The sequence below is a fragment of the Coregonus lavaretus genome, assembly GCF_964263955.1.
Source record: "Coregonus lavaretus genome assembly, chromosome: 7".
Classification (NCBI taxonomy): Eukaryota; Metazoa; Chordata; class Actinopteri; order Salmoniformes; family Salmonidae; genus Coregonus; species Coregonus lavaretus.
Window position 1 is genome coordinate 28,385,748 of NC_139994.1, and position 14,168 is coordinate 28,399,915.

Genomic DNA, 14,168 nt, shown 5'->3' on the forward strand with positions numbered 1-14,168 from the left:
ACCCTCTCTCTTATTCACCTTGTTTCTCCCCTAATGTGTCGCTTTCCTGCTCCCGCTCTTCCCTCCCCTCCTCTCTCTCTTGCTCACTCACTCATTGATAGTGACTGGCATGCTGAGAGCCTAATCATTATTCCACAGCCAAGGTATGGCGCCGGGGCTGAATGTCAGTTCTCTGCTTTTTTAACACCCTCCCCACCACCTGCTCTCTCACTCACCCTCTATCGGTCTCCGGCTTTCCCCTTCATAATCTTCCTAGCACACCTCTCTGACTCTCTCTCTCTCTCGCTCTCTCTCTCTGGCTTTCCCCTCCATAGTGTTCTCAGGTTGTGGTGAACAGTGGGACCACACAGACAGGCCCTGAAAGGAGAGGACTGGAAGAGTGAACAGGGACGATAAAACATCACAGTTCTTACATTCAGATGAAGGGACGTGGGGACCACACTGCCCTTCAGCGGGGGACACTAATGTCAAGATGTGCTTGTGTGTGAATGCATTAGCGCGTACTGGTATGTGTGAGTGTGTCTGTTCATTTTTAGTATGTGTGATTTGCAGGCCGTAGAATGTAGCTAGACATTTGTATTTGGCTCATGTACTTGTTTTCCAATACATCTAGGCTGGTTCTGGACAGTTTTATAGTTTCAATTCTGACGTGCTAGACATTCCCGGTTGTGTCTCATCCTTCTGAATATCTAGCCAGTATTGATTTCATGATCGGTCGTGACTAAATTTGTTCTTATTTATTTTGTATACATTTGCATCACCTCACATTCGATTTCCCCCATTTTATTTTTATCGAAATTGTGTACACCATTGATTTAGGGAGCTTTCCAAAGCAAATGCTTTATTGTGATTCCTATAGCCGATGTGCCTGTGTTTGTGTAGTGTAGGCTGTGTGGGTGTAAGAGAATGAAAAAGAGGGGGAGGGGAGTACCTATACACCATGGCCCAGGGGGACTCTGCTTTGAGAGAGGATAAAAGAGGAAAAGTAGAACTTATTGTGAGGGACGACGGTATGTAACACTCCTGTGGGGCAGAAGGTTTATGAGCCCTGTCTCCCCCTGTGATCAGGCATTCCCTTTCCCTCTATTCTATCCTCACTGGATGCTACTACTGCTGAATACACACACGTGTCCTCAGTGATAAATTCTCTCCTATAGCCTTATCTGCCTTATGTTGTTTAACCACATAGCTTGTGTGTGAGTCGGTGTGTTTGTGTGTGTTCCTGTGATTCATAAACAGAATATGGTGTGCTTTGTAGTGTGTGGATAGACATTGATATGCCCCTGTGTTTGTTTGTTAATGGAATTTGTGTGGTTCTACAGATGTAGGATCTAAATTTGAGCCAGTTTGCTACAGCAGGAAAATAATCCTGCAGCAACAGGAAAGGTGGATTATAATGAATGGACATTTTTGTAGGGGTTGATACATTTTTCGTAAGGGAAAATCAAGCCAGAAATGTCAACGTGGAAATTAAACGTTTTAAACCTCAAATACATGACAAGTTTTACATTTCCTGCGTTGCAGGAAAGTTCTCTTGCAACAGGAGGATCAAATTAAGATCCTACATCTGTATGTCAGTGTGTTATGTTACAATATGGTTGCCTGTGTGTGTGTGTGTGTGTGTGTGTGTGTGTGACACAAACAAACGTGGTTAAACAACATAAGGCAGATGAATGGCTATGTGAGAGAATTAATCACGGGAACGTGAGAGAGAGAGAGAGAGAGAGAGACTGGCTGATGTTTCTTTTATGTTGTTTCTTTGATTGACAGAAGGGGATGAAAGGGTGGCAGCCAGTTGATATTTGTCAGAGAGAGAGAGAGCTGATTGGATTGGAGAGAGCCGAAGAGGTATTGAGATACAATGAGCAGAGAGAGAGCAAGAGCTTGCTGGTGGTGGTGATTGCAGTCAGTTCCTTCGCTAGCCCCACACTGTGGAAATACAGCGTGCCCAATACTGAGGAACAACAGAAAGAGAGGTGTTATATAGAAAAGAGAGGAGTCAAAACGAAAGGGGGAACAGAGGAGCAATTACGCGCCTTTCACTCATCTCTAAATGGACTGAACTTTATGAAGAAGAGGAGCACCACAGAAGCACAGAGTGGAGGAGGGCGATTTCTCTCTTCTTGTGACTGCCAGGGGAGCCGTTTCAGGGTGTGATTGCGACAGCGTTTCCTCTGCATGTATTTGAGAGGGAGTGTGTGTATCTGTCTGCCTGTCAATATACTCTGGAGCTGTGGTTGCCTCTTGGAAAGAAAGTGATCTATCGTTCTGTTTGGAAAAGGGGATTTGGATGGGACGGATTTTGGGGAATTCAAGAAATGCTTAAAGGACACAGTTTAGTGTATCTATTGTGCCTGCACCACGCACCTCTCCTCTGCTCCTCTTCTCTCTGTTTTCTCCCTCTTTTTTCCCCTTCCTCCTCCCCTTCTCCACTTCTCTCTCCTCTTTCTCCCGGCGCTGGTGCACATGCTCATAATAGCTGTCCATTTGGCATTCGGCTGAGGACTCCCTCACTCGCTCTCCGTGGCAACCGCTAACAGCTAATCACGCAGGGGCTAACCGTTCGTTCGCCCATGGAGAGGGGACTGAGATGGGTGAGTGTGTTTTTCCCCCTCTCCTCTATTCTCCCCCTTTTCTTCTCCTCCCGTTCTCTCATTCCCTTTCTTCTTTCTGTCACCTCTTTATCTCGACCGTCGTTATTTGTCCATTGTTTCTCATCAATCACCCCTCATCCCCCCTTTTTCTAAATCGACTTCTGTCATCCATCAGCCATTTTATCGCCCTCCTCTCCTTCGCTCCCTTCTTTTCCTCTTTTCTTCTCCTCTTTCTTATTCCCTTGTTTCTCTCATCACTCATTCCCACCGTCACCCACCCAGCCATCCATCGAGGGCGCATACATATGAACGAAACTGGAAGTCAACTGACGTGCAACATAAACCAAAGTGTTTTGGGTCAAAAACCGTTGCTCACAGCGAACTCCCCAACACCCGCCATCCCCATTTCTCTAGACAACCACCCTCCCTTCTTCCCCCCCAGTTCTCTCACCCCTACGCCACCTCTATGGCACCCCTATACCATTCACCACTACCATCACCACAGTTCCATAGACCCCAACATATTTTTGTCAGTGTCTGAAAAGCCATAAGGAATGTATGGCTGTATGCTAATGCTAGCCGTCACTCTGGGTGATGGGGGTGATAATAGCACAAGCTGTGTTCTGCTACTGATATCACCATCACTCCGTGTGATGGTAGGTTGGGTTGTTGCATTGGTTTAAACACTGGAGGCAGGGTCGTGTTGTGACAGACTGCAGGGGACGTTCAGGGATAGAACACAGCAATGACAAAACAGTGTCTGTTCAATAACACTATAGCTACACCTCAGGGGATGTTTTGGGTTCTCCTGCACATAAACACACAGCCTGACTCACATGCGCACACACACACACCCTGACACACTCATTCTTAAACAACCATGAAAACACAGATGCACAAAGGCGTACAGACACACACACACACTGCTTTGCCATCTGGCCGTTCCACAGGTTTCTCCATTCTGAGACGTACAGTGCATGGTGCTTTAGCATATAACGATGGAAAGATGACCTGCGACTAAAACAACCTGAAGCCTAGCCTAGCGAATAATGAAAAAAAGGAGAGAACTGTGATATAAAAACAATGACTCATTGGTTTGGAAACAGAAGTAATAAATTACATTGAAATAGAGTCGAGATGATATCAGAGCAAACCAGCACTTCTTTTGTCTGGGCCTCAATTTATAACTCAGATGATGTAAGCAGAGATAAATCAGCCAATGCTTAGGGGACATTACTCATTTTTAAAATGCTCAAACTGTAACTTTTCCACTGGAAAAGCCATTCATACTCGTATTGCAGTTGCCCCTAAGCACAGATTCAGGGCCAGGAAGAGCTGATCTGAGATCTGTTATAAGGGGCATCCTCTACCTGTAGCTTTTCTCTCCATCCAGCTAATTTGCCTGCCATCATCATTCACCGTCACATCAACTCCCAACACCTACTCACCACACACACTTTCAGTTCTCACACACTCAAACCTCTATCGATCTGTCTCACAAGAGTTGAAAGCATCCACGTCCACAGATAGAACTCGTTCACAATCGGTACATTCGAGCTTGTTGTACTCTGCAGATGCACTTTCGGCTGGAGTGTTGTGGTGAAGCCGGGTAGATCTATGTGCTAAGTGCTAAAGCGGAGTGTAGTCGCTAGTCGGTAGCTACATGTAGAACACAGAGGCCACTTGACCACCATCCCCCGCTATGGCAGGCAAGCTGCGGATGTTCAGCTCCAGCTGCCACTGATGGCGTTACATAAAGGGAGCTAACGTTAGGCAATTGTTAGTCAAACATTGGTGGAATATTACAGAACATGCTGTTATGGAAGATCTCCAATGTCCACCGGTGTGGCTACACTTTCAAACACGTGTTATATTTTTTTACCCTGTGAACAGCCTCTGCATTTTCTGAAAAGAATGCCCTTGGTGATAATGTTTATGATATGACCGTGCTGGTAATGTAATAACAACAGTGAGGGAACATTTAGAGAGCGTACGTTTGCAGCAGATGCATTTGTAAATGTCAATGTCACAAGGAGAATAACATATAGCCCTCCTTGTATGTTTAAACACTTACTTAGAAGAGCATACTTTGTTTGAATGCAGCCATGTATTGTAAAGAGACATTAGTGAAGAACTAAACACTGTAATAATTGCCACCCACAACTTAAAACGATTAGGTAAGTGGTTCCACAGCTAGTTACCTTATCACTTTAATTTGGCAGGAAAGTTACACTATCATTCATTCCTGATTTGAGCAAATGGTGTTGTTTACATATGATTTCAAGTCAGCTGAACTATACATTTTTAAATTGGATGGACTATAATAGTTTGCACAACTACAAAGGTCATTTTTATGTCGACAGGTGGCTGTGCCTGCTATAAAGTTCTTATGAAATGTATGTTGTAATTGAACATGGTCCATTGACAAATAAATGGAATAAGGTTAAATAAAATGTGAATTTTTTTACATTGCATTTTCTGGGAAACATACTGTTAATAATGGCTGTGGATATATGATGTTGAAATGCAAGAATTGTCAGTGTAATTACACACACACTCTCTTTTGCTCTCAATCTCCCTTTCTCTTTCATTACAGATCCCAAATCACCCCTGGAGACTTTTCCACATAGTGTCAATTTCCTGCCCTGCCAAGGGCCACGCTTCCCTCCATGTGGCCACTCTTCTGTGTGATAACCTCTAGAGTGCCCAGCGTCCTTCACACCTAAAGACTTCACATCAAGCTGGCTTTCTTTGGGGGTGCTATGGCAACCCGTTCCGTTCAAAGCCTCAGTGTTTTGCTGCCACGTTGAATGAAGAGCGGATTTGGGGTCATTTTTCTGTATGATACAGCTTCACACAAGTGGATGTGAGAACTAAAAGACAGGAAAGCCATTGGTACCCAAGAATTTCCGGCCAAGGATTCTGTAAGATAATGTCTCACACGAGGTGATACGGCTGTCATGTAGGAAGTACAGAACAGTAATGTATTGGATTCCGAAAATCCTCAATTATCGTTCCAGGTAATCTCGATTCAACATAAATTCTTTTTCTGTCATGCCGTGATCTACAAAGCAGTGGATTAACTGTCAGTACCCAGAACAGAGAGAGAATTTGAAATTGCAACTAGGTTATTATCTGCCCATCGCTTCTCTCATATTTCCATCGCTTCAGTTTTGCTTTTGAGTAATTATTATTGGCTTAATCAACGAGGCAGCGGGAAATTCTTCTGGCCCTCCCGGTGTGAAAGACATCTGAAACAAAGAAATTAGTATAAAAAAAAAAGGTGTGGATAAGGAAGAGAGAAAGACAGTAATAAAGAAAGGGAGTCAAGTGGGGAACAGGTGTAGAGAATCTAAAAAGATCAAAGTGAGAGAGCGGGAGACTGAGTCAGGCTGACATTTGCAGAAGCCCGCTTATAGAGGAGACCAGAGAGACAGGAGAGAATCCGTAGGGAAGGTTGGGCAGGCGGATGGATAGAGTGGGGGTAAGGATAAGGGGGCCATTTCAGTCAGATAGTGGGGTAACGGTAGGATCCCAACCTTTAGATTGAGACCCACTAGTGTCATTGACATTCTCTGCACTACCTTTCTCGCTGTTCCTCGGGCGAAAGGGAGAGTGTGTTAGAGAAAAAAAGAGAGGGGGAGGGAGGGAAAGAGAGAGAGAAAACGACTGACTGAAAGATTGCACTGTCGCCACAATCGGGGCCAATTAAGATCATTTTATTAAATGCCTTAATCTTGCCAGTCAGGTGGGAGAGACATACAGAGAGAGGAAGAGCGAGAGGTAACCGAAATAGAGTGGGGAACAGGTGCCACAGATACACATCATTATTGCCTTCCTCTTTAATTGAGTTTGTTTTTTCCCCTCTCTTTTAATCTCGGAACGAGATCCTTTTTGAGGGCTGTTCTGGTTGAAGCAAGGGAGGCCATTGCCCGTTTGCCGAAAGGGAAGGCAGGAGAGAGAAATTGTTATTTTTTCCAATTGAAACAGAATGGTATTTTTTCTCCCCGGCTCTTTTATTTGTTAGCAGCACACACTCTTTCATTCTGCCCTCTCTTCATCGCTCCATCACGGCAGAAAATGAGAGATTTCACTTTCACCTCTGACTACATCCCTTTTTCACTGCTGTTGGATATTTCTCTCCCCCCTAGAGAATTCCTCATTTTCCACCCTAAGGGAATACTTTCCTACTAAAGGACAACCCTAGGGGTTGGACATTACTCCTATATAGGTTTTCCCCATACTATACCTTATCACAATATCAAGAAGAAAACACACCTGGTAAAAATAAATAGAAAATCCTCCCAAAGCCCTAACTTCAAACCCAGAGACCCAGTCCCACGCCACACCCCCCGACCCCTTTCTCTCCCCCACTCCCTCCGCCTCCCCCTCCTCTCGGATCTTACTCCTCTTTCTCCATTCCTGTTATCCGTGGGGTATCCTACTCCCTGCCAGGAATAAGCCTGCTTGCATCCGCGGGAATCTTTTGATATCGGCTCCTGGTGTCATCTGATTTATTCTGTGAGTATACCGCTCTCTCCTCTCTCTCTCTCCCCTCTTATTTGGTGTGTGAGTGCTGTCTGTCTACAGGCACCTTGTCTCCTATTAAAGGAAAATTGAAGGCAGTCAATTTAGGAAGTAAACAAAAATTACAATTCAATAATAATAAAAAAGGGTGTTTATTTTGAATGACCTCAATCAACTGAAAAGTAGAACCTATTCGTTTCAAAAGTTAAAATTTTCTTAAAACACAGCATCATATGATGCAAAACGCATCATAGGGGATGATTTCTGTATTTTGAAAGTTGCATATCTTGAAAACGTGAGTGCTGACAAGCAAAACATTTTGGGACTATGTCAACAATTGACTAATAACAAAATATAGTTTTGGGGTGGAATTTTCCTTTAAGTCTTCTCTCCCTTATGTTTGATTATATGGCAAGCTTGTATTAACGCTCTTAGTCGGTCTGTCTGGCTGTGTGTGTGAGAAAGAGATGTATTTACATGTGAGTGAGGCAGTAGTGTTGATGATGAATGATGCTCCTGAGGTACTTTGTGCATGATTGTAGAGAATTATACCGGTATTGGGGGGGCTGCCAAGTTGGTGGGCCTATGCCCTCCCAGGCCCAGCCATGGCTGCACCCCTACCCAGTCATATGAAATCCATAGATTAAGGCCTAATACATTTATTTTAATTCTGATTTCCTTATATGAGCTGTATCTCAGTAAAATCTTTTAAATTGTTGCATGTTGCGTTTATACTTTTGTTAAGTATATGTGTGTGTTCCTTTTTTCAGTAATGTGTTTGATGGAGTGTGTTGATGTACAAGCTCTCATGCTGTGTGAGTGTGTATCAGGGTTGGGCTCAATTCGAAATTGAAGGCAGTCAATTCAGGAAGTGATTTCAATAGATATTCAGAAAATGTAAAACTTTTTGAAATGAATAGCTTCTACTTTTCAGTTTATTGAGTTTATCAAGTCATTCAAAATAAACACCATTTTTTCCATTATTGAATTGTAATTTTTGTTTACTTTTGGAATTGACTGCCTAAATTTGAGTAGATCCCATTTGGCTCAGTTGGTAGAGCATAGCGCTTGCAGCGCCAGGGTTGTGGGTTCGATTCCCACAAGGGACGAGTATGAAAAATGTATCCACTGTAAATCGCTCTGAATGAGTGTCTGCTAAATGACTAAAATGTCAATGTAGATCCCCAAGCCTGGTGTGTATGTGCCTTTTTATGTATTGTGTGTGCCAAAGCAAGGCCTACACATTACATTGATGTGTATTAAGTGTTGACCACTTCACTAGGCTACCATAGAAAAACACAGCAGCATGTTTTCATCTAAATGTAAAAATATTAATATGCTAAATAGTCCATGACTATGCTCATACAATTTACAGGTACAGTATACTATTAACCCTGGTATAGTAATTGATGGGCCCACATAATTTAATTCCCCAAGGTCTATCGATAGATGGTCAATCTGTACTGACTGAATTTCAAAGAAGTACCAAGAATGCTATTTCCGGCAATAAGTAACCGTGGGGTATGATATGATTAAGATAATTTGCTTGAGCTAGATGGAAGGGAAATCACCACTATTTACAGCAAATCACTTGGAGGGATATTACCTATTTTTTTCACTCTGGACAAAACTCTTGCCCGGAAAAGTCCGGAAGTTTGTACAATAGCTTGAGAATTGAATATGGATTGTCAATCTATTGCCCTTTTATTCTGGTTGCAGAGTTGATGTTATGCAGTTGACATTATGGAGTTGATGCTACGGAGTTGACACTACAGAGTTGAGGCTACAGAGTTGTTTCAGAATTTATGTTTTTGAGATCAGCTTTGGATCTGTGTGGATATCATCAGAAATCTAATTGCTTTATGTTGATTAACGACAGTTATACAAGCTTGGACATGTAATAATTCAGTTATGGTGATTCATGTTAGCGATCAGATTCTGTTTTGTTTATTGGTGAGGATTTCTGTCAGTCACACGGAACAACACTCTATGTTGGTTCATTCATAATGATACATGTTAATGAGATTTATGTCGATTCATCCACCCATACATGTTAGTGAAAATCTGGGATGAACTACAATGCAGCCCACATTTACATTCTTATACAACAGATCTGTGTTTTGACATTAATAAGAGGTGGATTTAAGCCAAGTATGTACATGAATGATATTCAAATTCCAGATTGTGTGTTTGGATGGGCATCAATTGTTTTCCTCAAAAACAATTTCACTGCAGTCATCTATTCTTCTCAACCTTGGCAACACTTTCTAAGTACCATCTCACAGGAAATAAAGAGGTCCAAATTCACAGCCAGATAGGAATATACATCACTGAAACTTCTGTGAGGGCGCTGATAGCTAATATCAGTCATGGTAAGTGATAGTAGGTTAAGATTAGTTGGAGTGATTATATGGCTGGTGGCCTTACATCAACTGATGAGCGCCTTAGCTGGACTGTGTGCAGCGCTAACCTCATGTCTCTGAGCTGCTTAGTCAAAGCTGCTCACTGGAGCAGGAAGCTGCTTTTGCTGTGGCATGTCGCTGGCTCTCCAGGCTCTGCAGCACACACAGGGGTCAGCACATGTTGCAGACACACTGCCACTAAACACACACACAAACATACACACAGACAGATAGACAGGAAACACGCACACACGCGTACATACACCAAAAAGCACTATCTGCTGTGTGGAAGGCAGAGGACAGTGGAGCAGGACAGGCGTTTGGGTCAAAGCATGTCCTCGTGGGACAGCCTCAGCTGGGTTTTGTCACCCTGCTATTGGTGGATCGGATCGCACCATTTTGTTAGCAATTTGTCACATTGTCAATGACAGCAGTAAAGGATGTCCCAGTTGGCCAGTGGCAGAGGTGACAAATATAGAGTTCTAGAGCCTTCCTAGGTGCTGGGATGTCAGCATTGCAGTCAAATCGAGGGAGTGTGGACGAAAAACGCAGACGCTAACATTCACATGGTGTCCTCTTCTATTGCAGTGGAGTTCATCTTTGTTGACACCTTTGGAATTTGGAAATCCTCTTGAGCTCTGTTACAGACAGTGAGGTGAAACTACCTTTTTCATGTACAGTCGTGGTCAAAAGTTTTGAGAATGACACACATAATAATTTTCACAAAGTCTGCTGCCTCAGTTTTGATGACAGCAAGCGCCAGGACCGTCTCCTAAAGTTGATTTCAGCTGCGGGATCGGGGCACCACCAGTGCAGAGCTTGCTCAGAAATGGCAGCAGGCAGGTGTGAGTGCATCTGCACGCACAGTGAGGTGAAGACTTTTGGAGGATGGCCTGTGTCAAGAAGGGCAGCAAAGAAGCCACTTCTCTCCAGGAAAAACATCAGGGACAGACTGATATTCTGCAAAAGGTACAGGGATTGGACTGCTGAGGACTGGGGTAAAGTCATTTTCTCTGATGAATCCCCTTTCCGATTGTTTGGGGCATCCGGAAAACACCTTGTCCGGAGAAGACAAGGTGAGCGCTACCATCAGTCCTGTGTCATGCCAACAGTAAAGCATCCTGTGACCATTCATGTGTGGGGTTGCTTCTCAGCCAAGGGAGTGGGCTCACTCAGAATTTTGCCTAAGAACACAGCCATGAATAAAGAATGGTTCCAACACATCCTCCGAGAGCAACTTCTCCCAACCATCCAAGAACAGTTTGGTGACAACAATGCCTTTTCCAGCATGATGGAGCACCTTGCCATAAGGCAAAAGTGATAACTAAGTGGCTCGGGGAACAAAACATCGACATTTTGGGTCCATGGCCAGGAAACTCCCCAGACCTTAATCCCATTTGAGAACTTGTGGTCGATCCTCAAGAGGCAGGTGGACAAACAAAAACCCACAAACTCCAAGCATTGATTATGCAAGAATGGGCTGCCATCAGTCAGGATGTGGCCCAGAAGTTAATTGACAGCATGCCAGGGCGGATTGAAGAGGTCTTGAAAAAGAAGGGTCAACACTGCAAATATTGACTCTTAATCACTTAATGTAATTGTCAATAAAAGCCTTTGACACTTATGGAATGCTTGTAATTATACTTCAGTATACCATAGTAACATCTGACAAAAATATCTCATAACACTGAAGCAGCGAACTTTGTGAAGACCAATACTTGTCATTCTCAAAACATTTGACCACGACTGTATACTGAACAAAAATATCAATGCAACATGCAACAATTTCAAAGATTTTGCTGAGTTACAGTTCATAGAAGGAAATCAGAGAAATTAAATAAATTCATTAGGCCCTAATCTATGGATTTCACATGACTGGGCAGGGGTGCAGCTACTTGGGAGTCAGGCACACCCAATCAAAATGAGTTTTTCCCCACAAAAGGGCTTTATTACAGACAGAAATGAGGCCGGTTGGAGACACTTCCAAATGCTTTAAAATGACGTTAGAGGTTGCTTATGGTAGAGAAATTAACATTAAATTCCCTGTCAAAAGCTCTGGTAGACATTCCTGCAGTCAGCATGCTCCCTCAAAACTTGAGACATCTGTGGCATTGTGTTGTGTGACAAAACTGCACATTTTAGAGTGGCCTTTTATTGTCCCCAGCACAAGGTGCACCTGTGATATGATCATGATTTTGATATGCCACACCTGTCAGGTGGATGGATTATCTTGGTAAAGGAGAAATGCTCACTAATAGGGATGTAAAAAATGTGTGCACAACATTTGAGAGAAATAAGCTTTATGTGCATATGAAACATTTCTGGGATCTTTTATATCAGCTCATGGGGCCAACACTTTACATGTTGCTTTTATATTTTTGTTCAGTGTAATAATTTACGCATCCTTTGGCATTTTCTTCAGAATGGGCTAGCAACAAAAAGCTTTAATGCAGCCATTTCTATCTCAATATCAAATCATTTCTGGGTAACAATGAAGTACCTTACTGTGATTGTTTTAATTTAAAATGGTAAAAAAAAGAAACAAAAATAGCTTCTTAGCGAAGAGCAATTTCTCAAGCAATAATTTTTCAGGACTATCTGGGAGTGGGCTAAGAGGGGAGGGTAAAACGGAAAACTAGCTGTTATTGGCAGAGAGGTTTGGAACTCTCTTTCTTATTGGTCTATCAACTCATTTATCTTGTCACAAGGCAGGCAAAAACTCCATCCCACCAAAACAGGCTGAAATTTCAGGTATTCTTTTCAAACAGCTCTTACACTAAAAGGGCATTATCATAATTTTCACAATTTCACAGTATTATTCCAACCTCATAGTGTGGAAATAGACATTCACCGGCCAGTGTTTTAGGTACACCACTCCGTTCACGAAAATGGGTCGCTCCTCCAAACAGTGAGTCACGTGGTCGTGGCTTGCTATATAAAGCAGGCAGACAGGCATCGAGGCATTCAGTTACTGCTCGATTGAACGTTAGAATGGGCAAAACGAGTGACCTAAGAGACTTTGAGCGTGGTATGATCGTCGGTGCCAGGCGGACCGGATCCAGTATCTCAGAAACGTCCGCCCTCCTGGGCTTTTCACACACAACGCTGTCTAGGGTTTACCGAGAATGGTGCAACAAACAAAAAACATCCAGTCAGTGGCAGTCCTGTGGGCGAAAACAGCTCGTTGATGAGAGAGTTCAAAGGAGAATGGGAAGAATCGTGCAGGCGGACCACAAACAGGCGGGCCACAAACAGACAAATAACGGCACAGTACAACAGTCGTGTGCAGAACGGCATCTCAGAACACACAACTCGACGATCCTTGTCACGGATGGACTATTGCAGCAGACGACCACACCGGGTTTCACTCCTATCAGCTAAAAACAAGAAGAAGCAGCTCCAGTGGGCACGCCATCACCAACACTGGACAATAGAGGAGTGTTAAAACATTGCCTGGAACATGACAGGAAGTTCAGTTTACTTGAGTGGCCTGCGCAGTCCCCAGACCTCAACCCAATAGAGCATCTTTCAGACGAGATGGAACGGGCTGTTCGCAGCATGAATGTACCGACATCTTGTAGAATGCCGCAAAGAACTCAGGCTGTTCTGGAGGCAAAGGGGGGTCTGACCCGGTACTAGATGGATGTACCTATTTACACCCCTTGACTTTTTCCACATTTTATTGTGTTACAGCCTGAATTTAAAATGGATTAAATTGAGATGTATTTGTTTTTCAATGCCTCGCAAAGAAGGGCATCTATAGATAGATGGGTACAAATAAAAAAAAAGCTGACATTGAATATCCCTTTGAGCATGGTGAAGTTTTTGATTACACTTTGGATGGTGTATCAATACACCCAGTCACTACAAAGATACAGGCTTCCTAACTAACTCAGTTGCCGGAGAGGAAGGAAACCGCTCAGGGATTTCACTATGGTGAAAATGGTGAGTTTAAAACAGTTACAGAGTTTAATGGCTGTGATAGGAGAAAACTGAGGATGGATCAACAACATTGTACTTACTCCACAATACTAACCTAATTGACAGAGTGAAAAGAAGGAAACCTGTACAGAATAAAATATTCCAAAACATGCATCCTGTTTGCAACAAGGCACAAAAGTAATACTGCGAAAAATGTGGCAAAGCAATTAACTTTTTGTCCTGAATTCAAAGCGTTATGCTTGGGGCAAATCCAATCCAATACATTACTGAGTACCTCTCTTCATATTTTCAAGCATAGTGGTGGCTGCATCATGTTATGGGTATACTGGTAATCGTTAAGGAGTTTTTCAGGACAAAAAAGAAACTGAAAGGAGCTAAGCACAGGCAAAATCGTAGAGGAAAACCTAGTTCAGTCTGCTTTCCACCAGACACTGGGAGACGAATTCACCTTTCAGCAGGACAATAACCTAATTCATAAGGCCAAATCTACACTAGAGTTGCTTACCAAGAAGACAGTGAATATTTCTGAGTGGCGGAGTTACAGTTTTGACTTAAATCTGCTTGAAAATCTATGGCAAGACCTGAAAATGGTTGTCTAGCAATGATCAACAACCAATTTATCAGATCTTGAAGAATTTTGAAAAAAATAATGGGCCAATGTTGCGGAAAGTTCTTAGACCTACCCAGAAAGACTCACAGCTGG